The sequence below is a fragment of the Thalassophryne amazonica genome, chromosome 3, assembly GCF_902500255.1.
Source record: "Thalassophryne amazonica chromosome 3, fThaAma1.1, whole genome shotgun sequence".
NCBI lineage: Eukaryota > Metazoa > Chordata > Actinopteri > Batrachoidiformes > Batrachoididae > Thalassophryne > Thalassophryne amazonica.
Window position 1 is genome coordinate 143,706,069 of NC_047105.1, and position 26,853 is coordinate 143,732,921.

The 26,853-nt window shown below is 44.1% G+C and overlaps 1 protein-coding gene and 1 long non-coding RNA gene across 2 annotated transcripts in view; one reads left to right on the forward strand and one right to left on the reverse strand.

Moving 5' to 3' along the window:
- LOC117507850 (receptor-type tyrosine-protein phosphatase gamma-like) overlaps positions 1-26,853 on the reverse strand; it is a 954,825-nt gene that overhangs the window by 414,373 nt on the left and 513,599 nt on the right. The window lies entirely within an intron of this gene.
- LOC117507678 lies at positions 8,756-20,007 on the forward strand. Its single transcript, XR_004559829.1, has 3 exons — positions 8,756-8,767; positions 14,919-14,925; positions 19,875-20,007. It is a non-coding gene; the product is annotated as an uncharacterized LOC117507678 (long non-coding RNA).

Consider the following 26,853-nt stretch of genomic DNA (forward strand, 5'->3'; position numbering starts at 1 on the left):
GTTGTGCCATGGTGAGGACAGGAAGAGAAATGGTGTTGGGGTCATTTTAAAGGAAGAGTATGTTAAAAGTGTGTTGGAGGTTAAGCGAGTGTCTGACAGGGTGATGAGTGTGAAGTTGGAAATTGAAGGGGTGATGATGAATATCATCAGTGCATATGCCCCACAGGTAGGTTGTGCGATGAAGGAGAAAGAGGATTTCTGGAGTGTGTTAGATGAGGTGGTGGAGAGTGTGCCCAAGCATGAAAGAGTGGTGATAGGAGCAGACTTCAATGGGCATGTTGGTGAAGGGAACAGAGGTGATGAGGAAGTAATGGGTAGATATGGTATCAAGGATAGGAATGGGGAAGGACAGATGGTAGTTGATTTTGCAAAAAGGATGGAAATGGCTGTGGTGAATACCTACTTTAAGAAAAGGGAGGAGCACAGGGTAACATATAAGAGTGGAGGAAGGTGCACACAGGTGGACTACATTCTTTATAGGAGATGCAAGCTAAAAGAAATCACAGACTGTAAGGTGGTAGCAGAAGAGAGTATCACTAGATAGCATAGGATGGTTGTTTGTAGGATGACTTTAGAGGTAAAGAAGAAGAAGAGAGTGAGAGCTCAACAAAGGATCAGATGGTGGAAGCTGAAGGAGGAAGACTGTTGTGTGAAATTTAGCGAGCAGGTGAGAGAAGCACTAGTTGGAGGGGAAGCAATTTTGGACAACTGGAAAAGTACTGCAGATGTGGTGAGGGAGACAGCTAGGGCAGTACTGGGTATGACATCTGGACAGTGGAAGGAAGACAAGGAGACTTGGTGGTGAAATGAAGAGGTCCAGGAAAGCATAAGGAGAAAGAGGTTGGCGAAAACGTTTTGGGATAGTCGGAGAGATGAAGAAAGTAGACAGGAGTACACGGAGATGTGGCGTAAGGCGAGAAGAGAAGTGGCAAAAGCAAAGGAAAAGGCATATTGCGAGCTGTACAAGAAGTTGAATAGTAAGGAAGGAGAAAAGGACTTGTACCGATTGGCCAGACAAAGGGACAGAGCTGGAAAGGATGTGCAGCAGGTTAGGGTGGTAAAAGATGCACATGGTAATGTGCTGACAAGTGAGGAGTGTGTGCTGAGAAGGTGGAGGGAATATTTTGAAGAGTTGATGAATAAAAAAATGAGCGAGAGAAAAGGCTGGATGATGTGGTGAGAGTAAATCAGGAAGTAAAAGAGATTAGCAAGGAAGAAGTGAGGGCTGCTATGAAGAGGATGAAGAGTGGAAAGGCAGTTGGTCCAGATGACATTCCAGTGGAGGCATGGAAATGTCTAGGAGAGATGGCAGTAGAGTTTCTAACCAGATTGTTTAATAAAATCTTGGAAAGTGAGAGGATGCCTGAGGAGTGGAGACGAAGTGTGCTGGTTCCTATTTTCAAGAACAAAGGTGATGTGCAGAGCTGCAGTAACTACAGAAGCATAAAGCTGATCAGCCACAGCATGAAGGTATGGGAAAGAGTAGTAGAAGCTAGGCTTAGAAAACAGGTGAAGATCTGTGAGCAGCAATATGGTTTCATGCCGAGAAAGAGCACTACAGATGCAATGTTTGCTCTGAGAATACTGTTGGAAAAGTACAGAGAAGTAAGTAAGTAAGTAAGTAAGTAAACTTTATTTATATAGCACTTTTCACAGACCAGGGTCACAAAGTGCTTCACATGATAAAATCAATAAATACAAAATAACACATACAAACATTTAAAAGAAAATCAAGCTAAAATGCAGTTTTAAAAAGGTGATTCTTAAGTTGCTTTTTAAAAACATCGACAGAGTCTATCGAGCGAAGGGAGCAGGGAAGCTCATTCCAAAGGCGCGGCGCCACGGCTTTAAAAGATCTGTCCCCTCGAGTTTTAAAACAGGTACGGGGAACCATCAGCAGGTTCAGGTTGGAGGACCTCAGGCCCCTGGTGGACACATACGGTTGGATCAGTTCCTTGATGTATTCCGGAGCCTGCCAATGCAGGGACTTGAGTATTGGGCTAATATGGGCTCTCCTGTGGGTGCAGGTCAGAAGCTGTGCAGCGGAGTTTTGCACAACCTGCAAACGAGCCAGTTCTTTCTTATTAAGACACGTGAACAGGCTGTTACAGTAATCCAGTCGCGAAGATATAAAAGCATGTACAATCATCTCTAACTCTTCAAAAAACACCATTTTTCAAAGTTTAGAGATATTCCGGATCTGGAAAAAACAATTCCTAACTAACTGTTTCGTATGATGTTCCAGAGACATCCCTTTATCCAAGATAATGCCAAGACTGCGCAGGCTGCCCTTAACTGAACTATTCAGTTCACCAAGGTGCAGTCTAATAGCAGGCACGGCACTCTCCGGAGCAACAATCAATGTTTCAGTCTTATCAGAGTTCAGCTGCAAGCTGTTTTCACTGAGCCATTCCTTAACTTTGGTGAGACAATTGGTTAAAGAATTGAGTTTCTGGGTCTCAGTTGTTTTAAAGGAGCAGTACAGCTGCAGGTCATCAGCATAGAGATGATAGGATACGTCACAAAACTGCTGGATCAACTTGCCGAGAGGGATGATATACAAAAGAAATAAAATAGGTCCCAGAACCGAGCCCTGCGGCACACCCCACAAAAGGTCAGCAGACTCAGACATCACATTATCAACAGACACACTAAAAGTTCTACCAACCAGGTAGGAGCTAAACCACTCTAATACAGGACCCGACATCCCCACCAGATCCTGTAGTCTCCTGATCAGGATGCCATGGTCAACTGTGTCAAATGCAGATGACAAATCCAACAAAACCAAGACAGTGCATTTGCCAGTGTCAGCAGCCATCATAATGCCACTCGACACGTTCAACAGAGCCGTTTCAGTGGAGTGAAACTCACGGTACCCAGATTGAAAAGTGTCATAAATATTGTTAGTCTGCAAAAAGAAAGTTAGTTGGGCACAGACCAATTTTTCCAGGACTTTAGCCAGGAAGGGGGTTTTTGATATTGGCCTAAAGTGCTTCAGATCTGTAGGGTCCAGTCCAGCTTTCTTAAGCTGTGGCTCCACAACAGCATGCTTAAAAGAACTGGGGAACACACCAGTCGACAGGGACATATTAAACATTTTGGCAACACATGGTCCAATAGAATCAAATACATTCATGAAAAGTCTAAAAGGAAGAACATCTAGTGTACTAGAAGATGGTTTCATTTTGCTGATAATGGTTAAAATTGAGGGGGTGGTCCCATATGCTGGGGGCCTTGACAAGGTGGCACTGACTGTGGCAGTCTATCTTTTATAGCCCTGACCTTATCAATAAAGAAAGTCAGAAACTCATCACTAGTAGTTTTATAGTGAACAGGAGTGACATAAGTAGCAGGTGCCACAATAGAGCTAATAGTTTCAAAGAGCGCCTTGGGATTTCCTCTATTAGAGGAAATCAGCAGATTGAAGTAGTTTGCTCTGGCCTCTTCTAACATCTTATTTAGGGAGGCTATTAGGTCTCTCAAATGCAGCCTGTGGACCTCCAATTTTGTAGATTTCCACAAGCGTTCAATTTGACGACAAGATCTCCTTAGATTCATGATCGCATCATTAATCCAGGGGCAGAACTTTTCACGAGATGCATTCTTAGATTTAAGTGGTGCAACTTGATCCAAGATGGTTGCACAGTGACCGTTAAAGCTGTCCACAAGGCCATTCACTAAAAAGAGGAGGATCAAACTTATCACAAAAATGTGTGGATGTTGCCCCTGTGATAATCCTCCTTTCTACCTTGGAGAGCACAGGCCTTGGCTGAGACGGCACCCTCAATCAAGTCAAAGAGAACACAGGAGTGGTCGCTCAACAGAACATCCTCTACGCACACATCAGTAACATGCAGACCCAATGTGAAGACCAGATCCAAAGTATGGCCTTTACTATGGGTGGGGCCTGACACATGCTGTTTAAAATTAAATGTCTCAGTCACTGATAAAAGTTCTACAGCATGACTTGATGTGTCATTGTCAATGTGCAAATTAAAATCCCCCATAATTAAAACCCTTTCCAATCGAATTATGGATGTTAAAAGGTCTGTAAAATCCTTTAAAAAGGTCCCAGCAGGGCCTGGGGGGCGATAAATCAAAATACAATAAAAAGTATCTGAGGAACCAACTTCCATCATAAGTACCTCAAAAGAGGCGGCGTGATCTATGTTCGTATGTCTGCATGTGAACCTGTCCTGGTACACAGCAGCCAGGCCCCCACCACGGTGAGAGGGGCGGGGCTTTCCCACAACTAAACAGCCAGCCGGACAGAGCTCATTTAAATGTATGAACTCGTTCTCCCTCTGCCCCGTTTCAGTGAGGAAAAGGAAATCCAGGTTCCTCCTGACAAAAAGTTCATTAATAGAGAATGCTTTATTTGTGTGTGCATTCAATAATCCGATCCGACTCAGCGATGATGCCTCGGTCGAGCCAGCAGGAAGCAGCGGGATTGGCTGCAGGCATCTCCCACGGTCATGTGACATCCAGCTATACTGGTACAGCCCTCGTCGCTCCCAGGATGTACACAAAGACGGCCGAGATGAGCCAGGGATCCAGGCGGGACGTCCATCAGGGATACAGGGATGCAAGGGCCAACCACTGCTGCATGGAGGGATCGCGGAGAGCGTTAGCAGAGCAGCACCACCAGCCATGTCCTGCTGAAGAGAAACGGGGCACAGCCACCTGTAGCTTCGGTATGAGCGAGCCACAGACCTCGCCTCACATTTTACCCGAAACTGGATGCCCGCTCTGCAACCTCGAGGCTTTGAGGATTTCCTCTTGGACCCCTTTTTGGAATTACCTAGACGATGCAATAACAACAGGTATTCCTGGGAGGAGGGCGAGCACACAAACGGGGGTGGGAAAGTTTGTTTGTATCTGTCCCAGTCATTAAAAAGGCATTCCATTGACTCGTTGATTTGAAAAAGAGAGCCTCGATCATAACTCCTTACAGCATCGACACAGTCGCAGTCCGTCACAACTGATATCACGGCACAGACGATCAGAAACATGACAGAAAGTCGGTACATTAGCAGGCAAGACGCAGCCCAAACAAACACAGGCGCCATCTTGCCCAGAGAAGGACAGAAATAGTTACATTGTGTGTTTGTGGACTTAGAAAAAGCTTATGATAGGGTGCCAAGAGAAGAGTTGTGGCATTGTATGAGGAAGTCTGGAGTGGCAGAGAAGTATGTTAGGGTAGTGCAGGACATGTACAAGAATAGTGTGACAGCGGTGAGATGCGCAGTCGGAATGACAGACTCATTCAAGGTGGAGGTGGGATTACACCAAGGATCAGCTCTGAGTCCTTTCTTGTTTGCAGTGGCGATGGACAGGTTGACAGATGAGATCAGACAGGAGTCCCCATGGACTATGATGTTTGCAGATGACATTGTGATCTGTAGTGAGAGTAGAGAGCAAGTTGAGTCTAATCTGGAGAAGTGGAGATATGCTTTGGAGAGAAGGGGAATGAAAGTCAGTAGAAGCAAGACTGAGTACATGTGTGTGAATGAGAGGGAGCCCAGTGGAATAGTGCAGTTACAAGGAGTAGAAGTGGTGAAAGTAGATGAGTTTAAATATTTGGGGTCAACTGTTCAAAGTAATGGAGAGTGTGGTAGAGAGGTGAAGAAGAGAGTGCAGGCAGGGTGGAGTGGGTGGAGAAAGGTGGCAGGAGTGATTTGTGACCGAAGAATATCAGCAAGAGTGTAGGGGAAAGTTTACAAGACAGTAGTGAGACCAGCTATGTTGTATGGTTTAGAGACAGTGGCACTAACAAAAAGACAGGAGGCAGAGCTGAAGATGTTGAGATTCTCTTTGGGAGTGACAACAATGGACAAGATAGGAATGAACATATCAGAGGGACAGCTCAGGTGGGACGATTTGGAGACAAAGTCAGAGAGGCGAGATTGAGATGGTTTGGACATGTGCAGAGGAGGGACCCAGGGTATATAGGGAGAAGGATGCTGAGGATGGAGCCACCAGGCAGGAGGAGAAGAGGGAGACCAAAGAGGAGGTTCATGGATGTGCTGAGAGAGGACATGCAGGTGGTTGGTGTGACAGAGGAAGATACAGAGGACAGGGTGAGATGGAAACGATTGATCTGCTGTGGCGACCCCTAACGGGAACAGACGAAAGACAAAGAAGAAGAAGATATATATATATATATATATATATATATATATATATATATATATATATATATATTTCTTAAAATATAAATAAACACTAAATAAATAAATAAAATAAAATAAACAGGAAAAACCCCAGGAAAAGCAGCTGAAAAAAAAAAAAAAAATCTAAATTATTTGAAGTTGTTGAGCTTTTTGTCATCTTAGAAGTAACAAAAAAGCTGTATCTTTATTTGGCAAAAATTAAAAAATAGACTGAACCATTTACAAATTAAAGCGTTCACTCAGCTCAGCTGTGCTAAAAGGCTAAGCTAATGTTAGCCGAGCATTAAACCTTCAGCAGTGCAGTAACGTCACATTTTATTATTATTTTTTAAATTATTCTCACCTCAGACTAAGCTGCAGAACTAAACTCCGTTGGTCAAACTGGATGTTTGTATATATTTCACATCGGGAAGACGTGAGGTCCCTTCATTATATACATTAATTCATGCAGTCACCACCAGGGGGAGCTCATGTCATGGAACAGTAGAGAGCATCGTCATGACTCGGTGTTTCCATTCATTTGTTCTCAAAGCGTCACACTGTTGAATCCAGGAAGCTGTCTTCTACAAACCTGCACTGCCAGATGTGAAACGATCACGTTTTATGTTATTTTATGTTTCATAAATAAAGACCGACTGAAGATGTGACTGTATCAACCTTTTAAGTCTTGGACTTGAATGATACATTTTTAAAAGGTCAGATTCATAAATAAATGAGGGGACGTGCACTGGAAGGGTCCCAAAATTAGACCGCTGCCTGTGTTCCATTCCATACAAGGTTATGACATCATTGTGACATCACAAAATCTCATTTGGTGCATCCCTTCCATGTCCAATATGAGCCTGCTTCCCCTGGTCTGGGACACATCAGACCAACCTACTCCAAGCACGCCCTCGCTGCCTCGCTCTGACCTTCAGCCGACCCTCAGATGCCTGATGGGATACATCCCGTGCCCTTCAAAACGAGGTTAGCAAACAGCTAGTGCGGCGGTGAACCAAGCTCCTGGTCTCCGCTGTGCTGTAGTTAAAACCCCATCAGCGCTCCGCGCCGCCTCCCTCCCCAACGAGCCCACCTTTGGTCCGCCGCACTCCATGTACCATAAATCAACACTGGCAACAAATAACATTACAATCATTCAGTAATGGATTGCACCTTTCACTGGGGGGAAGCGCGATCCATTAAAATTCAATTTAGCCCCCACACTTATTTCTCCAAACAACCTAAAGTGCCAGTCATCATTTCGTGATGCAGGGAGAGACTCGGGCACTTCTGGGCTGAGGAGATTGATGAGAAGAGAGATTAACACTTCATTTTCAATGCCACCGGAGATAGCCAGACCGTAATGAGATAAATGGAGTGAAAAGAGAGTTCCAACAAAAATAAAGTGAACAAAAACCCCGAGATCCAGGAGGAGAAGAGAAGCACGTAAGTGAGGATCAGGCCGGTGCCAGAGCCGGAGTCTGTGTGTGTGTGTGTGTGTTTACCATGTTACAGGATGGTAAATTTGGAGTCGGCAGTTATGGATAAAGAAAGCGACGTGTGAGGGAAGCCACCGAGACACGCAGATTGGTTTCTGTGGCTGTGATCAGAGAAACTGCACAGTGCAGCTTTTTGTCTGCTCCATCACCGTCTGATGGTGGAATGGACCAGAGGGTTCTACAACAAGACCTCAGTTGGGGCCCTTTCACACACAGTGTGAAGTTTGGACGAAGTGTGGACTTAGTGCTCATGATGCAGGAATCGTGTACAAACCGTGTAATTTCATCCCTGCCTCTAACGCCTCATACACCTGTTGCTACAACTATTTGCACGCACCCGTGGCTGAAAGACAAAGGGGGCACTGTGCAAACCCATCACAAATTTGTCTAAGTTCCACACGACTGTGGCTTTGGTGTGTGTGCTGAGAACGGACAGCTGTGGCTATGACAGAAGTGGCTGTGGTGATCTGTCATTCTGGACATCCCCGCTAGACAACCCCTACTGTGTTTGGACAGACATGGACTTACAGCTGTCCACTGTGAGGCTCGTGTGTCTAATTGCTGTATTTACGTGGATATAAATAAAAACAGATATTTCCATGGCATCAAGCTACATTGAGTGAGCACGCACACAGAGCAGACAATGACAGCCTGCCAGGTTGAAAGGGGCGGTCAGATCAGAACACACAGTGGGCGATCTGACCGTCACGTCACTCATGTGAGTTCTGTTCCACATGACATGGTGTCTATGCTGCCGTGCGCCGTCCACAACACGTGTGTTGGACAGAACATGCGTGTCGGGCAGAACATGCGCGCAGCTGACTGGACACACCGGACCAGTAGTTGTGGACATGAGAAGAGTGACCTGCTACATCATTCATGTCATTTCATGACTGTATGTCTGTGACCATGGGTCATCACCAGAGAAACAGACGGATCATATTTGTAGCGAGTCTGATTGGTAAACGGACATAAGGCGGAAGTGGCAAAATCCTACACGGACCTTTTTGCTGTCAGGGTACTCTGAACTTCACACGGTTGTATACGCTTCTTTTATTTCTGTTTAGCACTCTTGTGGTTATTAATTGTATCTACTCTGAATGTTATTTAACAACAGTCCTGTTGTGAATCGCTAGCAGTTAGCATTCGCTAGCAGTTAGCATTCGTTAGCGGTTAGCTTTCGCTAGCTAGGTCGACTCCTCCCCTCCCCCCATCGTTACTTTTTATTGCTGTTGCTTTTTTACCTGTTTAATACTTCTGTTCGTTTTTCAGTTGAACTGCTGTGAATTTTAAGTAATTATTTTACTCCTGTGTAAAATCTTAGGAGCGGCTAGCATTTTCGCTAGTGGTTAGCTTGCGTTAGCTATTTCGATCCCCCATCATCATTTTTTCATTTCATTTTTTTATACTTCTGTTAGTTAATTAACTGTTTAGTGTAACTCAATTTTAGCTTAGTAGTTTACTCTTGTGTTAATTTTAGGAGTGTTTTTTTTTTCTCGCTAGCTAGGAATTTTAATTCATTTATTTGCATCTGTGTGAGCCTTAGGAGTGGTTAGCTTATCCATTATTGGTTAGCTTGTGTTTGTTTGGCTAAATTCTTGAATTTCTTAGTGCACAAAGTACACTACAAATCCTACTTTACACCCTCCATAAATCCTGCGAGATGTTGGAAAATAGGGTTGCTCTCTTAGAGAGCCGTGTCCGTAAGTTGGAGCAGTTTCTTAGCTCAGTGGAGTTAGATGGTGCGGGCACTCCAGATGAGGTTAGTGTTGGGCCGGCTAGCGAGCCCATTAGCATCAGCTTAGAAACATCGGCTGTGGAGGACGGCTTTTGGACTGTGGCTAGGCAGAGGAAGCCCCGTAGGGCTTGGTGCCCAGTTGTGGCACCCCAATCACACTCGCCAGTGTGAACTGTGAATCGGTTCTCCCCCTTGGATTTGCCTGATGTGAATTCTCTGAGCCCACAGGTGACTTCAACTCCTGTCTCCAGGCCAAAACACCGGACTTTAGTGATAGGGGATTCTATCACCCGCAAAATCAGGTTACAGACGCCGTCTGACGTTATATGTATTCCTGGGGCCAGAGCTCCCGACACTGCATCTCATCTTAGGGTGCTAACGCTGCAGAAGGGAAGACAGACGAAGGAACATGACATGAGATATAGTCACATAGTTATTCACGTTGGCACCAATGATATCAGGATGAAGCACTCAGAGTTCACAAAAATGGACATAGAGAGGACTTGTGACCTTGCCAGAAAGATGTGTCGGCATCGATTAATAGTCTCTGGTCCCCTCCCCTCCCAGGGTACTGATGAGGCGTTTAGCAGGCTGACATCGTTAAATAGGTGGCTGGCACAGTTTTGTCGACAGCAAGGCTTTAGCTTTATTGATAACTGGCCTTCGTTCTGGGGCCACCGTGGCTTGCTGATGCCGGACGGCCTCCACCCTACTGGGGAAGGCGCCGCCATCTTGTCCGCGAACATAGATAGAGCTCTACAGGGAGGGTAACATTAGGAATCTACAGCAGGCCACGGAGCAGGTGATTAGAGACCCTGCAAGGCTTATGACAAATGTGGGTGGGGAATCTATTAGCTTAGCGGGGAAATTAGTGCAGAAAATCCACTATGGTGATAGTGCAGTTTATTTGCCAGGGAGGGAATTTCAACAAGTTGAGACTGTGGCCTGCTTCCATAGTTGTGTCCATAAAAATCACAGTCGTGTCCATAAAAATCATAGAGGGATATGCTTTCCAAACTTAATACCCATAACTATATTGGATGATGTTGAAATTGCGGATGGCCCGGTGGTTGTTCCAGCAATAGCAAAGATTTCGTGTCTGCTACCTACAACACACGTGGAATGTCTCAAACCAAAACCTACTTCGAGGCATCTTATATATGCTACTCTGGAACCACCCCTAAAGCCAAACAGTTCAACTGTCAACCCCACTGAGGTCCTTAGACTGGGTCTCATTAACATAAGATCACTGTCCTCAAAATCATTGTTGATCAATGATCTAATTATTGATCATCACTTAGATATGATTGGGTTATGTGAAACCTGGCTTAAACCTACAGCTGTCCTCCCCTTAAATGAGGCCTGCCCACCAGCATATACATTTAGTCACGTACCTCGTGATGCGAAGCAAGGCGAGGGTGTTGCTGTTATTTATAAATCTAGGTTAAGCTTATTAGCTGTTGGGGGTTACAAATATAACTCGTTTGAGCATCTGATTCTCCGCTCTGCTCAGGATATTACACATTGCCAAGGTCAGAAGAATAAAAGTCAGTCGTATTTCTTTGTCACTGTATATAGGCCTCCTGGCTCATTCTGAATTCTTAGATGAATTTGGTGCGTTCATCTCTAACTTGTCAACTAGCGTAGATAACATTCTGTCATTGATGACTTTAACATTCATATAAATAAGCTTTCTGATCCCCTCTGCAAATCATTTATGGAAATTGTGGATGCATTAGGATTTTGGCAATGCATTTGGGATTCGACGCACATTAGTGGAAATACCCTGGATCTGGTTCTCGCACGTGGTATTGCTGTCACAAATATAGACATCATGCCTCTTACATCAGTGGTGTCTGATCACTCACTTATTAAGTTTACAGTTTCGCTGCCGTGTTTAGAGGAACAACAACCTTATATATCATTACAGCGATGCATCAACTCCTCAACTAAGACTGAACTTGAAGCTAGACTGCCTGATGTCTTAGCTTCACATATGACAAATACCCAGTCAGTAGACAGACTTGTGGATAGTTTAAACTCAGTGCTCAAAACTACACTCGACATGATTGCACCACCTCTGTTAAAACCGTGCTGCCCCAAATCACAGTCACCTTGGTTCAATGACTATCTGCGTGACCTCAAGCATAAAGCAAGAGGTCTAGAACGGAAATGGCGTCGTTCAAAATTAGAAGAATTTCACCTTGCGTGGCGTGATGCTATCTTAGACTTTGTCCATGAATAAGTGTTGACACGGTGGCAACACTTATTCATGGACAACCACCTGTAGTTCGCTCTCCTTTTACAGCACAAGATTTCCTGGATTACCTTGGGAAGAAAACAGAAGACATTAGGTTAAACATATCCCGGCTGTTGTGGGCTGGGGTGTTTGGCTGGCTTGGGTTTTGTTTTCTGTTTCTCCCACCAGGTGGTATGCATTCAGGACTGAGTGGCTGAGCATTAGGACCTCACCCTGAACACCTGAGGCTTGTTTTCACGTGCAGGTCATCAGGACTCACAGCTGTGGTGTATTTTGTCTTGATCAGAGATTGCTGCATTTAAATCTTGAATGCACAGTGTGTGATTGCCAGAGACTCGACCTTGTGAGCAGACGTGTGAGATTGACATCAGGAGAACAATCTCACCATCACGGACGCAGAGACTGCTCCAGGTTTGACGCCACAGTCTGTGAAGGAGGATTGGGTGAGGTCTCACGCTCTTCAGCACACTTCCTGAGGTAATTTGGTTTTTCGTGACTTTTATGAAGTAATGACAGTGGATTTGGTGTCCCTCACACCTTGTGTTAGTGAGCTGTCACGTTATGCTAATTGTCTAATCAGCTTCTGCTGCAGTGGAGATTTGAACTGAATTGTTCCGTGCCTGCAGGGTAAGAAGCTGATGTATAGATTTAAGCCAGGAAGTGTTTGCTGATTGCGTGCACCTTTGAGTTGTGCCTCTCTGTGTGGAGTTGGACTCACCTCATGTTTTCTTTCTTCACAGACTTGGTGTTGGGAAAGTGTAGGTACACGGACCCACAACAGGGGGCGCAAATGAACGGACAATGGAGTAGGTCAAATAACAACACTTTACTGTTGTGAATGTGCACAACAAATACAACAGATTACAACAATAGACAGGTGTCAATTCACAAAGGTGTCGTGTGGGCAGGCTCGAAGATAGGAGACGCCTGTCCAAAGCAGAACCGGAACCACACACGATTTCCTCCGCCACCAGACCCCGGGAATACTGGAGCCGCCAAGTCCCGAACTCCCAGGTGGCCACTGCCTCCGCGTGTCGGACCTGGTACTGCTGGCGAGGAACAAAAAGCAATTAAAGGAGGGCGCGTTTGCACCCAGGAATCCGTACGGCAGGAAAAACTACCTCCACCTCTCGTTGGAAAAGTAGTCCACACTACAACGCACAAAGTCACAAAAATAGCACTGTCAATCAGTCAGCTGAGGTACGTTACCTTCCAGGTAGAACGATATCTCGGCAAAGAGGTGGAGACGTCGTCCTGCTGATATACTCCTGCCGATCAGATGATTGGTAACAGCTGTTGCAGGTGATGCGTGACAGCTGTCACCCTGGCTGCTCCTGTGAGGCGGCTGCGCCCTCTGGTGCCTGGAGCCCGCACTCCAGACAGGGCGCCCTCTGGTGGTGGGCCAGCAGTACCTCCTCTTCTGGCGGCCCACACAACACTTGGTTTGTCGCGGCCACCTTGGGGGTGTCGGCGGGGTCCCTGGGTCCGAACTGCTGTGGCTCCGGACCGTTTGCGCTGTTGAGAGCGCGCCGTGTTTCCACCTCACCAGACCGCGGACTTTTTGTTGTTTAGCACTGCACCCACAGTTATGTTTATTAAATTCTATCTTTTTTTTTCTTTTTTTTCTAATTTTAGAGATATTGCGCAAATGCAAAAAAGCAGTCCTACATATTTGTTTAATATGCGCATTGAATGACATATCCTGATCAAAAATGACTCCAAGATTTCTCACAGTATTACTAGAGGTCAGGGTAATGCCATCCAGAGTAAGGATCTGGTTAGACACCATGTTTCTAAGATTTGTGGGGCCAAGTACAATAACTTCAGTTTTATCTGAGTTTAAAAGCAGGAAATTAGAGGTCATCCATGTCTTTATGTCTGTAAGACAATCCTGCAGTTTAGCTAATTGGTGTGTGTCCTCTGGCTTCATGGATAGATAAAGCTGGGTATCATCTGCGTAACAATGAAAATTTAAGCAATATCAAATCTATCATTGTGCTCTAAAATTCTGGAAAAAGTGGTGTCACGGCAGCTCGTAGACTATCTAACTGAGAATAATCTCTTTGACCCACTGCAGTCTGCTTTTAGAAAATATCATTCCACAGAGACGGCTCTCACTAAAGTGGTGAATGATCTTCTGCTTACAATGGATTCGGACACCACTACAGTTCTGTTGCTGTTAGATCTCAGTGCTGCATTTGATACAGAGGATCATCATATTCTACTTGATAGGCTGGAAAATCATTTTGGGATTACTGGGAGTGCCCTTGCATGGCTGGCGTCATACTTGACCAGTCGTTCTCACTGTGTTTTGTACAGTAACACTACCTCTAACCTTAGTGACATGAAATTTGGGGTTCCACAAGGGTCTGTCTTAGGCCCCCTGCTTTTCTCCCTTTATATAGCACCCCTTGGGCACATATTGCGGTGTTTTGGGATTACCTTTCACTGCTATGCAGATGATACTCAGTTGTATATGCCGATAACTGCTGGTAATCTCGTTCACATAAAATCCTTGGAAGATTGCCTTGCAGCAGTGAGAAGTTGGATGTCTAGAAATTTCCTGCTTTTAAACACTGATAAGACTGAAATGATGGTTCTTGGTCCAGTGAGACATCGGCATGAATTTGACCAGTTAATGCTCAGCCTCGGCTCGTGTGTCATACATCACACTGACAAAGGGAGGAACCTTGGGGTAATTTTTGATCCTTTGTTGTCCTTTGGTCTCCACATTCCACCTGCAAAATATAGCGAAGATTCGTCCCATCCTGTCTATGGCTGATGCTAAGACCCTGATCCATGCGTTTATCTCTTCTAGATTGGACTACTGCAATGTTCTATTTTATGGTTTACCGCAGTCTAGCATTAGGGGTCTCCAATTGGTTCAAAATGCTGCAGCCAGACTTTTGACACGAAGCAGAAAGTTCGACCACATTACACCCATTTTGGCATCCCTTCACTGGCTTCCTGTCCCAGTGAGATCAGATTTTAAGGTTCTGTTACTAACCTATAAAATTATTCATTGACTGGCACCTCCCTACTTAGCTGACCTAATTAAACCTTACGTATCGGCCCGGGCTTTACGTTCTCAGGGTGCAGGACTACTTTGTGTCCCTAAGGTGAATAAGAAGTCTGTGGGTCACAGAGCTTTCTCTTATCGTGCCCCTCTTCTGTGGAATGATCTCCCTGCTTCAATAAAACAGTCAGATTCTGTGGAGATTTTCAAGTCCAGACTTAAGACGCAGTTATTTTCCCTTTCATATGGCTAGCATACTGGTACAGTTTTGTTTTACGCTTTTTACTCTTTTAATTCATTTATTAGTAATTGGAGCGTGTTGCGGCCTCAACTTTACCTAAATTCAGGGTCTTTTAGTGAAGTTTAGGGCTTGTGGCCGGCGATCACCTTAGTATTTCTTCTGGTTTTCTTGTTATTTAATGCTGGCAAATTATACAGTACATTTTTGTCTTTCTGATGCCTGATTCTGTTTTTTCTCTCTGTTTAAGGTGCAGCTCCATCCAGAGATGGGAGTTGTATTCGTGTTGGCGATCCTCCTGTCCTGTGTGTCAATAGCATTTCTTGTATATTCGTCCATGAATTGTTCTGTGAATTGTTTCTGTAATTTATGTTTGTAGCATGGCCCTAGCAGAGAGTCACCCCTTTGAGTCTAGTCTGCTTGAGGTTTCTTCCTCAGAGGGAGTTTTTCCTTGCCACTGTTGCTCTGGGGGTTGGTAAAGTTAGACCTTACCTGTGTGAAGCACTTTGAGGCAACTCTGTTGTGATTTGGTGCTATATAAATTGAAATTGTGTTTTTTATATGGTGTGGGATTTTAATTTTTTATTTTTTTTTGTAATACTTCCATGTCCTTCCTGATATGAGGCATATTCATGCAGCTTTCAAAGGACAGCTCCGTAGCTCACTGATAAAGTCTCTCTCTGACTGGCAATCAGAGCTTTTGGAAGGCCTGAGTTTGCGTCCCGTGGGTGGTGTGTTTTTTCTTTTTTTTAATTCCACGTGGGTGGCGCAATGTGGTCCCACAGGTACCAGCTGGTTTTATTTTTTTTTATTCCACATAAGCAGCAGGATGTGGTCCCACAGGTACCAGCTGTTTTTTTTTTGTTTTTTTTTATTCCACATAAGCAGCACAATGTGGTCCCACAGGTACCAGGTGGTTTTATTTTTTTTTATTTATTCCACATAAGCAGCACGATGTGGTCCCACAGGTACCAGCTGGTTTTATAGTTATTTATTCCACATAAGCAGCGCGATTTCTTCCCACAGGTACCAGCCGGTTTTATTTTTTTTATTTATTCCACATAAGCAGCACGATGTGGTCCCACAGGTACCAGCTGATTTTATAGTTATTTATTCCACATAAGCAGTGCGATTTCTTCCCACAGGTACCAGCCGGTTTTATTTTTTTATTTATTCCACATAAGCGGTACAATCATGTGGTGCACCTCGCACTCTTCCTGCTCGACAGACACAGTCGCATGTACGAGCTGTCGCACCGGGCTCATGCACGCCTGCCTGTCAGCGCAATGTTTCGTGGTGCACAAATTCAAACTGTTTTGTGCTGTTTCGCTGTTTTCGACCAGACGTTGACCAAACTTATATCCTCTGGGTCCAAGTCCCTTTAAGGGTGAGTGTTTCTCTTAATTTCCAGGTCATGGTGTCCAGGTGGACTTTTTTAGTTTCTTGAAGACATTTCTGTCTTCAACCAGAAAACTGTTGAAGCTTTTTCTGAATGAACTCAACTGACTCACATTCAGCTACTGCTGGTGTGAAGATCAATCACATAACCACTGACTTAATTAAACACATAACTTCCAAACCACAGGTATAACAACTAACAAGGAATGTAAAAATATTTTTTCAACAACCATAAGAAACAGCAGCAGTGACCTTCTGTGACCGTCAGTGACCTTGAGTCCAGTAACAGTCCGTCTGTGACTTCTGCACATTTTCATTTAATCCTTGATATGACTTAATTTTACTGCCATGGGTGGATCTGTGCATGAGGAACATATCAACTGGATTCCTGCTGTAACTAATTGCTTTTTTGGGGAAAAAAGGACTTAACGCTCATTAATATGCAAATATATGCATGAATCAACCCTGAAAGGTGTCGACTCTTCTTCTGCGTGGGATGCACCGATGATGTAAGTGTCAAGTCTGTACAGTGTATCCTCATAAGTGATGTGTTCACAAAAAATGTGCACACACAGAGACTGAGCTTTACAAAACCATGCACATCTTGTGCACGTGCACAGCTCAGCAGAGTGAACACAACAGTGAGCCGTTAATCCAGAAGTGCACCAAACTGCATGCAACATGCAGCGTGGTGCATGTCGCCCTGTGCAGAGAATGAAGCACGCAATCTCAGATTCTCTGACCTCTGTTTACATTCTCAGTCTGGTCACACATGTACCATGTGTAGTGCATGAGATTTTTGCACATGCACAGGTACTCACATTGACTTTGACTGCAGAAAGTATGAACGAGTGTGCCTTAATTGAGAGAGTGGCTTCAACTCAGAACATGGCAGCATTTTGGTTCCAACTGCACTGAACTACTGAATGAACCTTTAATATTTTCAACATTTTTTAAAAATCATTTATCTACATACAACAACACATCCAGGTACAGGTGCTATCAAAATAAATATAAAAATAGTTAAGCTATCAAATTAACATAAATGTACATTTTATGATGATTTATGTAATTAATTTAAAGCCTGATTTATGTAGCTGCAGCTCTGTAACTCTGTGTTATGCAGTGATGTGCGTGACTGTTTTGTCTCTTGATTATACTTTATTCTGGACTAATTTGACCCTCATCAAGCTTTTCTTTCTACAATCATCACCTCCAAATCAAAGGTAAGCTGAAAAATTTCCTCTTTTACCGACTTTGTGATGTAAAGTTGTGGACTTTTCTGATCCATTTTTAATCAGTGGGCTCACTGTAAAAACTGTTATGATGGCAGACGAAGCAGTGAAAGCAGAAAAGTGTCAAATCAGAGCCTTTTGTGTCCAATTTAACAGGTGCAAGTCAGACTGTGGCTCCGAGTCTGAACACGGTGTGAACAAAATATTTGCTGGGAGTAGTGACGTGTCGGTGCAGTCGTGGGGCACTCTGCGCAGTGCGACCCAGCAGGATATCCAGCCTTAGCGTGTTCTTAGTTGTTTTTAGCCAGTATTTTCAGTAATTTATTTACTTTTTTAAGTCGGATGTGGGAGTGAACCCGTCAGAGCTCCAGAAATGTGGATACTGGGGACTGTGGTTACGTTTATCACACTGTTCTGTGTGTCAGTGCTACTTTTTCACTCTTCCTTATGTCATGCTCTGAAGGGGCACGGTGGGTCAGGGAGAGTTTCTCTTAGTCGGGAGCTCATCTTATCTTTATGGACGTCTTCTGCTGGCGATGTCCCTGCAAACATCCTGATGGAGCTCCGTAAATCGGCTAAGTCAGTTCGAAAATGGGGAAGGAGAGGTGGAATTAGCAGAAAATTAAAGAATCACCGTCTTGACACCCGCTGTAGGCTACCGTCTCTTCCCACTGTCCTGCTGTCAAATGTGCAATCTATCCGACACACAATAGATGAACTTGAAGTGAGGACATTGCATTCACGGAAACTTGGCTCAGTGAATCGGTCCCAGACTCAGACTTGGAGCTAAGTGGGTTTGGAAGCCCGGTTTGCCTGGACCGGTCCCCGGAGACCACCGGGACAAGCCGTGGAGGAGGCATATGTTTCTACGTCAGCCAAAGGTACTGTAAAACTATAACGGTTAGGAAAAGGGGAGGTGATGGTCTAATGGTTAAGGCGTTAGGCTTGAGACCAGAAGATCCTCAGTTCAAATCCCAGTCTGACTGGAAAATCACTAAGGGCCCTGGGGCAAGTTTTTTAATCCCCTATTGCTCCCGGTGTGTAGTGTTGGCCTTGTATGGCAGCACCCTGACATCGGGGTGAATGTGAGGCATAATTGTAAAGCGCTTTGAGCGTCTGATGCAGATGGAAAAGTGTGATATACAGTGAGGAAAATAGGTATTTGAGCACCCTGCGATTTTGCAAGTTCTCCCACTTAGAAATCACGGAAGGGTCTGAATTTTCATCTTAGGTGCATGTCCACTGTGAGAGACATAATCTAAAAAAAAAAAAAAAAATCTGGAAATCACAATGTATGATTTTTTAAATAATTTATTTGTATGTTACTGCTGCAAATAAATATTTCAACACCTGTGAAAATCAATGTTAATATTTGATACAGTAGCCTTTGTTTGCAATTACAGAGGTCAAACATTTCCTGTAGTTGTTCACGAGGTTTTCACACACTGCAGCAGGGATTTTGGTCCACTCCTCCATACAGATCTTCTCTAGGTCTTTCAGGTTTGGAGTTTCAGCTCCCTCCAAAGATTTTCTATTGAGTTCTGGTCTGGAGACTGGCCAGGCCACTCCAGGACCTTGAAATGCTTCTTACGGAGCCCCTCCTTAGTTGCCCTGGCTGTGTGTTTGGGGTCATTGTCATGCTGGAAGACCCAGCCATGACCCATCTTCAATGCTCTTACTGAGGGAAGGAGGTTGTTTGCCAAAATCTTGCAATACATGACCCCATCCATCCTCCCTTTAATACGGTGCAGTCGTCCTGTCCCCTTTGCAGAAGAGCACCCCCCGGGTATGATGTTTCCACCCCCATGCTTCATGGTTGGGATGGTTTTCTTGGGGTTGTTCTCATCCTCTAAACATGGTACGTGGAGTTGATTCCAAAAAGCTCTATTCTGGTCTCATCTGACCACATGACCTTCTCTCATGCCTCCTCTGGATCATCCAGATGGTCACTGGTGAACTTCAAACGGGCCTGGACATTCTGTTTTTTCTCTCTGTTTAAGGTGCAGCTCCATCCAGAGATGGGTGTGGTATTTGTGTTGGCGATCCTCCTGTCCTGTGCGCCAACAGCAATTCTTGTATATTCATCTGTGAATTGTTCTGTAATTTATGTCTGTATCATGGCCCAAGCAGAGGGTCACCCCTTTGAGTCTGGTCTGCTTGAGGTTTCTTCCTTAGAGGGAGTTTTTCCTTACCACTGTTGCTCTGGGGGTTGGTAAGGTTAGACCTTACCTGTGTGAAGTGCTTTGAGGCAACTCTGTTGTGATTTGGCGCTATATAAAGGAAATAAATTGAAATTGAAATTAAAAAATCATACATTGTGATTTCCATATTATACCAGATTTCCAGATTTTCCAGATTATTATGTCTCTCACAGTGGACATGCACCTAAGATGAAAATTTCAGACCCCTCCATGATTTCTAAGTGGGAGAACTTGCAAAATTGCAGGGTGCTCAAATACTTATTTTCTTCACTGTAAATGCAGTCCATTTAAGAGGATATGTACAGCAGACGTGGAGCTACTGTCCATCTCTCTCCGCCCCTTTTACCTGTCTCGCAAATTCCAACAACTGTTTTACAATTTGGTGTACATTCATCCGTGAGCTAACGCATCTGCTGCTGCTCAGCTGATCACTGATGTCACACAACACCTCGACTTGATTTGCCCAGATACTCCCAAATTCATTCTTGGGGATTTTAATCATTTTAAACTTGATAAAACTCTGAGAACATGTGAACAATATGTCACCTGTGCTACTACATGGAAGAACACTACACTGGATCCGTGTTATGGTTCAGTCAGGAGAGCATACAAGTCTTTGCCAACACCTTCTTTTGGTGCTTCTTTTTATAATGTCGCGTTTGCACCCGGCGCGACGTGAGTGACAGCAGCGACAGGTTGCCATGTAATCCCTATGGAAGGATGAGTTGAGGCGCCATGCCACGCAGTGTGACACGATGGACACGAATGAAGCGACGTGAGTTAAGCAATTTTGAGTGATTGGCGCGTTTGTGGTGCGAAATTGTGTCACATCACGTCGCGTTGCCCTCCTCCCCAAGTTGAAAAATCTGAACGTTTTCATCTTGTCGCACCGCGATGATCAATCAGGGACTGAATATGTAGTGACATGGAAATGTCTGGAGTTTGACTGAAGATGTGAGCATGTCCTGTATCTGGTAGCCAGCCTGTGAGCAGGACTTATGTCCCTTTTGTCCTTTATTTCACAATTATGACAGAGTTTGGGGGAAGAGCGAGCAGCAGCCCCACAGCAGCGGAGGTTTTTTTTTTTTTTACATGCGCGCGCAAGCAAAACGTCCAAAGATTATTTTATTTATTAACTACAAAGATGTACAATAAAGCAAATGGTGACTGGTTTCTAAACACAATTATGACAGAGTTTTTTGGGGACGAGTGAGGAGCAGCCCCACAGCAGGCAATGCAGTTTTTTTTTTTTTATTGTTTACATGAGCACGCGTGAACGGGACAGTTGGTCCTCAAACTGGGTCCTGCAGAGGCAGAAGGACCGCTGAAAGCGGCCGTCATCCAGACGCAGCTCCTGCAGCAAATAATGATACTCCCTGAATTGGGAACGTCTCATGACGTCTGTCAGCTTTCCACAACAACTCACTCCATGTGATCAAGGTCCGTCATGTTAACTTGACTGACAACCGCAGCCGGCGAGCGAATGTAAGCTCCTCCTATTTGATGATGCACTGGGACGAATTTTCGCAGCGAAAGCAGAGCGACACACCGGGCGATGGTGGCGCGTCCATCGCCACGCGACCGAAGTGAATTTGTGGCGTCTGGTCGCTCCCGGTGTGAACGCGGCATAACAGTGTTTTTCTCATGCCTGTGTATAAACCTTGCTTTTGACACCTCGTATGTGGAGAAAGGACAGTAAAAAGGTGATCAGAAAGCAGTATTTCCTCCCTTCAGGCGTGTTTTGGGTGCACAGAGTGGCAGAGCTTCTGTGATGCATGTGAGGATGTTGAACATACAGAGACTATATCCTCTTACATGACCTTCTACATGGTTGTCCCCACTAAGGACGTGGTTACTTACCCTAATAATAAGCGTTGGGTCACAAAAGAACTAAAATCAGGGTTTTCTATTCTGATGATCATTGGAGATAAAGGCTGTCTGTCTCCAAGGAGGTAAAGGTGGAAATAAGGAAGGCAAAACTGAAGTATTGGGATACTGATTGAAATTGATTGAACTGATTGATTGAAAATCAGTTTAGTGGTGCAGACTAAAGTGGAATTAAGTCCATGGCATCCATCAGTCAGTCCACCCAAATTAAGTATCCTGTTACAGTCGGCGGTGTGAGCGGGAACGACTTGGCAGATGTTTTTGATTCTTTTTCACCTCCCTGGGAAAGAACTGATTTTCTTCATAATATTTCTGTGTTGAGTTAGTCTCTTGTTGTTAATAATTCTGTCCTTGTGTTTGCCCAGGAAGTCGTCACATCTTTGTTCAGTAAAGTTAACATGAGGAAGGCCATCGGCCCTGATTTAATCTGTGGGCACACACTGCATCGCTGTGCCGTCCAGCTCAGTGCCGCGGTCACTCAGCTTTTCAGAGGTCTGCTGATAGCAGTGAGATTCCATCTAATTTGGAAAACAGCTACTTTAATTCCTGTGCCAAAGTCAAATAAACCGAGGGATTTGAATGATTTTTAGACCTGTGGCTCTGATATCTTCGGTGATGAAAACATTTGAAAAAATCTTGAAAGAGGAAGTTCTCTCCTTAACTGAGGGCAAAGTCTATTGGCACCTGGAAATGCCAAAATCTCGGACTTTTATTTGCTGACTTTTTGTCAGCTTTTAATAAAATGCAGTCTCGTGTTTTAATTGAGAGACTTTCCTCTCATTTTAAATTGTCTGGTCAGGTTTTATTGCTGCTCTTAAATTTTTTAACAAATAGAGTTTAGTGGGTTTTAGTGAACACTCACATGTCCAAGACTTCAATGTCCAACACTGGTTGTCCTCAGGGCTGTGTCCTCTCTCCCCTGCTTTTTATTCTGTACACAGACAGCTGTTAGTCCATGGGCTGGGTGTGCTCACCTTGCACCCCCTAAAAGTGATAAAAGTTGATGTAGGTTGTAGTATTAGATTTATATTTTCAGATTTTCCATGTTGCATTTTCGAAATTCACCCCTTCTGTATAAAATACAGAGCCATTAGTGTTGAAAATGATTAAACATTGGTGGGTTAAAACATGTAAAGGGATGTTAGAAAGAGGTTTTATGGGGTCCTAGGTGAATACTTTGCTATTTGGGAACTTCAGGGAACATTTACAGGTCCAACTTCCAGATTTTAGGCATTCCCTAAATTTCTTGACCTTTTGACCTCTGTTGACCTAAATGTGGACATAATTTGCATAGCGATGATTTCAAACATTAGAGTGGCCCAAGACAAACATTTTGATGGGTCATACCCTTTCTGTGACAATCCATTCAAACGTTATGTCAGTTTAGATTTCCCCTACCCCAAAACCGACCAAAGGAGAATTTGGAGCCACGCCCACAAATAATACCCCAGGAGTGCCATTGAGTCCCTATATTTTCAGTGGCAACATGGAAAATATGAAAATATTGATCTAATACTACAACCTACATCAACTTTCAGCACTTTTAGGGGGGGTGCAAGGTGAGCCCACCCAGCCCATGGACTATGTAGGGTGGGTCAGGAGAGCAGCTATGTGGTGAAGATCTCAGATGATACAGCTCTGCTGTCTCTTCTCCAGGGTTCTGAGTCAGGCCGTGAGGACGCTCTGCCAAAGTGTGTTAAATGGTGTGATGACAGCTTCCTTGATCTTAATGTTAAAAAAACAAAGGAAATGATCATCTACTTTAGAAGGACTGGCTGGGGGCCTTCACCAGCAGCTAGCATCATCCACAGTGAAGATGTACAAATTGTTGATTCCTACAAGTACCCTGGAACCGTGTTTGACTCCGATTTAAAGTTTGTCCAGAACACAGAGTCAATAGTTAAATGTGGACAACAAGGGATTCACTTGTCGCAGAAGCTGATCTCTTTTAGTGTTTCTGAAGGCATTTTATTTTGTTTTCATCATTCTTTTATTGACCTTATTCTTTTTCTTTTATCTGCTGGTTCCATGGATTACCCATAAAGGACAGAAACTGCCTCAACCGGATTGTTAAAGTCTGCTCCAAGATTATTGGAGTCCAGCTGAGGGACCTGAGCTCTCTCTGGGAGGAACGTGTGGTCCAGAAAGCCAGAGGGATCATCGATGAGTCTGGACACAGTTTCTCCTCTGACCTTTCTCTTATGCCCTCCGGGCGGCGCTATTATACGAAAACAAACATACTCCAACTCATTTACTCCTTCAGCCATCAGGCTGTTAAACGCTGGAAAGTAGGCCGAGGCTGATTGTGACCTGCACTGAATTTGGAGTCTGAAAGGTGTTTTCCAGTCAAGTTATTGTATCGTACTGACAGGTGAGGCCAGTTGTTGGTGTGCTGTTATGGAAAGTCTTGTATTTATTTTGCTTGTTCCCTATTAAATCGGTTCAATAAGGCAGGTAACTGTGAATTGAACTGCCACTCGGATAAATAAAGTTGTCTGATTCTGAAATAAAGGGTCAGGCTTTGTGGGAGTGTCATATGTTTTTGCCATTGGGCAGCATGGTGGATTAGTGGTTAGCACTGTTCCCCACCAGCAAGAACGTCATGGGTTTGATTCCCACCTGTGGCCTTTCTGTGTGGAGGTTACATGTTCTGCCCATATTTGCGTGGGTTTCCTCCGGGTGCTGCGGTTTCCTCCCATGTTTGAAGACACGCAGGTTAGGTGAATCTGAAACTTTATAATTGTACAACTCTTATTGATCACCTGGAAATATCTGCGTTAGAGCAAATCCTGTTTCACCAACAATCAAAAGTACTTTTGAGTACATTCTATCTATACTTTTGAGTACATTCTATACTCAACGGTTTTTCTACTGCTGACACGGTAGTTAGAGGTGTGTGGGAGAAAGAGCTATCTGTGATTATAGATAAAGAAATATGAAACTATTTGGTCTTTTGCAAAAAAGATTTCAATTTGTACCCGGACAAGAGCCATACAATTGAACATTTTACACAGATGAGATATATCTCCTCATCGCAGGCACCTCTTTAACCATTCCTCTGTCCTCTTTGTGTCTGAAGTGTAAAACTGAAGTGGGAACCTGAACTGACTGTTTTTGGTCTTGTCAGAAGCTTCAAAGATATTGGGTGGAAAGTACTGGTGAAATTGAGAACATTTTCCAAATTAACATAGAAATGGACCCTAGGTCGCTGATACTGTAGCTACCAAGCAAATATATTATACAGTCTTTTATCAGTAACTGATAATAGAGTGAATAATATTTTAACGTTAACTGTACATGGGACTGAACAGTAAATTTGCCTCTCAAAGCTTTGACGATGATGTCGGCTTCTATCCAACAGGGCTGACTTTATTTTCCAAAATCGTTCTTCTGTTCGGATCTAAAGGGAATCTATACATCTTGAAGCCCTTGTTGTGTCTATTTGTGCCTCTAAATGCACAACAACCCGGCATTTTCAGTGAATAAATAAATAAAATAGCTGGGTTTATATGCAGACAGATTAACAGCAAGTGCTATTTTGAAGCCAAGATGGCACCAGGAATCACGTGACAGTTTTTTTTTTCAACTCCTCATGGCACCACTCTCTCAATTAAGGCACACTAGTATGAACCAAAGATATTTCACATTTTGTTTGGAAATTTAATTTCATTCATTAATATGCATCTATTGTTGCATTTCAGACCTACACCACATTCCAAAAAAGTTGTGATGGGCCACTTTAGGAATAGAAATGACAGGGGAAAATTTGATTAATGGTGTCATTTCAAACAGGTGACTAATCATGATTTGGTACAAAAGCAGTATCCAGGAGTATCTGAGGATCAAAGACATCCGATTTCTCAACAAATGTACAAGAAAACTATTAAAATGTTTACAATCAATGTTGCTCAAAGAAAGATTGGAAGGTTGCATATTTCTCCCTCTACAGGTCATAACATCATTAAACAATTCAAGGAATCTGGAAGAATTTCAATGCACAAATGGCAAGAGGCCCAAACCTAAGCTGAACAGCCATGATATCTGATCCCTCAGATGGCACTGCATCAAGAACCACCATAAATAGCTGATATAGCCGCATGAGAAAGGGATTACTGGGAAACCTTCGTCAAGCAGTACAATGCAGAGTTACATTCATAAATGCCACTTAAAACTTTGCAACAAGAAACCCTGTGTTAACTTTGTCCAGAAGCAACATTGACATTTGTAGGCTTCCTGCTTCAAACCTGCTCCAGTCATGATCTAGCTCAGCGACAGATATCTAAAGCTTTTGTACAACAACCATTTACACATACGAGGTCTGTTAGAAAAGTATCTGACCTTTTTATTTTTTTCAAAAACCTGATGGATTTGAATCACGTGTTCTTGCATGAGCCAACCTTGAACCTTCGTGCGCATGCGTGATTTTTTCACGCCTGTCGATTGCGTCATTTGCTTGTAAGCAGCCTTTGTGTGAGGATGGGTGGAGTCTCTCGTCGTTTTTTCTTTGCAAGGAAAATGGCGGAACGACTGGAGCAGCGCGACTGCATCAAATTTTGCCACAAGCTGGACAATAGCCAGGTGGAAACCATTCAGATTATTCAGACGGCTTTCAGTGACGATCCTCTGGGCATCACACAGATTAAGGAGTGGTACAACCGGTTTAAAGACGGCCGCACAATGGTGGAGGGCGCGCCGTGCTCCGATCGGCATCAACACACTGAAATGACCGGATCATTTCCAAAGTGAATGCTGTGGTGATGTGGGACCGTCGTGTGATTATCCGAGAAATTGCGGAAGAGCATCATCAGCACTTTTTCGGCACATTCAACTGTGAAAGAAGATTTTGCCATGAAAAGAGTGGCGGTGAAATTCATCAGCACGAAGCTGATGGCGCAGCAACAGCGCGTCCGTGATGAAGCCTCACAGGACATGTTATAACATACCCTGACATGTCCAGCTTGTACACAATTTCTCGGATAGTCACACGACCGGTTGAAATGATCCGGTTGTTTCAGCGTGTTGATGCCGATCTCAGACGAGCTGCTATGGACCCAAATGCACAGTGAAGGCAGAGTGGACCATTTTTTAGGGGGGGGGACCGTTTGGTCTGCGACACCAGCCAGCGACTCACTGTCAGCTGGCAGAGTGAACGCCACGTGTTAAATTAAAACAAAGAGAACAGAGAGAAGAAGCAGAAAATAAATAAAGTAATAGAGTGTAGCACACACG